Source organism: Mastomys coucha, unplaced genomic scaffold (genome assembly GCF_008632895.1).
Source record: "Mastomys coucha isolate ucsf_1 unplaced genomic scaffold, UCSF_Mcou_1 pScaffold23, whole genome shotgun sequence".
NCBI lineage: Eukaryota > Metazoa > Chordata > Mammalia > Rodentia > Muridae > Mastomys > Mastomys coucha.
In genome coordinates this window covers 105964499-105967066 of record NW_022196906.1, presented here as the reverse complement: position 1 = coordinate 105967066, position 2568 = coordinate 105964499, and positions in this window count along the sequence as shown.

Here is a 2568-nt window from a genome sequence, read left to right as displayed (position 1 = left end):
AGTTTACATATAAATTCAAATCATAAGTTAACTAAGAAGTTTACAACACTGAGTGTTTACATGCCTATCCATTAGGAGTAGTTATCTGGCTAAATATTCATCACCTGTCACAGCTCCACAGGTTCATGGAGAGTTAAAAAACATAACTAAGTTATTAGTGATATTTTATATGGATAACACCAGGCAATATTTTATCTTCTGTCCTAGTACCTATAATAAATCATTAGTCATAAGAGAACCTTTGGTTAATGGCTTTACAACCTCTTGGAATGTGCTCTGAGAAGTAGAATATCTGCTTACTATCTGAGAGGCAATGGACTGAGACTGGCAGACTCATTCTATTCCAGTTTTGACTATCAGAAAGGACCTACTAACAGTCCCACTATAAAAGAGACTTAATAAAAGCTAATATAATTTTAGGAATTCTTATAGGATCATCATTAAGAATTAGGAAGTCATCTATTTGTCTATATAACATCACTACAAGACAGTACATCTTCGTTGTTCTGCAGAGATCTGCTCAAAAGGGTGGGCTAAGACCTACTGATTGTCATATATGTTTAATAATAACAGGAAAAGCATGTTGGATAGCAGGAATCTTTCCTAAAGTGATTTCTCATGGGCCTTGCCTATGGGAGCTTTGTTATAGATTTCTAATCCAAGGTGGAGTCATCTCAGGAAGATCACCTGCTAGTTATTAGTTTGCCCTATGATGGCTCCTGATAGGAAATGACTACAGGCTTGGCAGCACTGGTGCTGGAGCTCAAATCCAGGGCTTCCTGCATGCTCAACAAGCATTCTGCCAGACCCTGAGAAGTGTCGTTTTTAGGCCTTTAACAAGCATGTGTTTTCAGCACTGATGGTCCACTCACTGGTCCTCTACAAAGGCCAACTCTTCCTCTACAAAACTCAGATGTGCAGGAAGGAGAGAACTTGCCACCTCTCTTGTTTTCTTCTTTGAAAGGCAACACTGAAGTCAGTGCTATGTCATTGAAACATGAGGAAATCCAAACATCTGTCACTCGGGTACCAAGCCTCCCCTGCCAGTCTTTTACAGTTTAAGCTGATTGACTCATGTCCCGTCACTTTCTGGAGTCCAGCACTGCTGATGCTCAGAAGAGCAAGTATGTCCTCCCCTGCCTGTGTCCTGTAGGAAGAGAAGGCCAGTCCAGCTTGGATGACAGAACTGAGTTTTAGACCCTAGCAATTGCATGCCTCCTGTCTCCCTGACATCATGCATATTTGCTTCTAATGGCCTCCATCAATGCATGTGTGAGAGATACTCAAATACTCTCCAAGTTCTAGAGGTCCTAGAGGCCAAGGAAGGTATTTCACCATACTTAGACAGAGCCCATTGGAGTGAGTTTTGACTGAGCTGTTGATAATGTTCATTAGAGGTTCTGCTTCCCATGGATTGATGGCTTACTTAGTGTAAGCACCAGAGAAAGACATGCTAGAAACCACGAGTGGTGTCTTCACTCAGTTTCTCATTAGGTGCTATATTTTCACTTTATGTCCAACCAGTGATTGATGGTTTGATGTCAAGAGAGGAGGCAAATTAAATCTAGCCAACTACCTAAGATACTCATACCTCCAAGAGTGCTGAGAAGCAGGTGCTCTGAAACAGGCCCTTCAATTAATTTAGTGGCCTCACTTGATCCTAATTCTAAGAAAACCCATCAAGCTGTCAGAGGCCGACTGAAGAGATGTCAGAGCAATGAGATTGAAATCAAGCAATTATTTTACTGAGTAGCAGACTTTATTTTATGAAAAGCAATAGGTTACAAATTGGATATGATAAAACTGGTGTTTATGTGAGTATATATTTCTCATAGACATGGTTTGTTCTTCTAGTTTTGGGACTAATGAAGGCTCCACATTACTTTGGTCCACTGCCTTGGTTTGCACTCTTCATATGGTGGACTGTCCTTGTTTCCCACCCAGTTGCTGGATTTTGACTGGTGCAAATTACTTTCCCTCAATTCCATTCCATCATTCTCCAGTCTTCCTGTATGACAGAGTTCACCCGAAGTGTGATGACAAGCATAGACTTAGTTTCTGTATCAAGTTGCTTTGTTGTATGTTTGGTTGATTGGTCTTGGTTTTTCTTTCTCTTATTTTGAGACACTCTCAGTCTGTAGCAACTCTGCTGAAAGCTGCTGTGTAGTCCAGCTGGGCCTTAAAATCTTTGTGATCCTCATGTCTAGCCATCCACTGTCCCACCCCTACACCATCTCTTGTATGACCATCTTTGAGCTATGGAAAAAGGGACAGTCATCTAGATGTCTCATTCAGGACTAAGCAATCTGCAGTCTCTCATTCTGTGCAGTAAGCACTTGTGGGTGTCTGTGCTAACCACCAACTACTGCTAAAGGAAACTTCTATGAGGACGGTTAAGATGTGCATGGATCTATAGGTATGATATTAAGTTATTAGCAGTTAGTTGTTTAGTACTATGCCCATTTAGTAGAGTAAATTGTAGAACTTTCTTCCCCAGGGACTATGGCCTATCTAGACACCTTATTCACCAATCACTCAGTAGTAACAGTCTCATTCCCCCAGTAGACA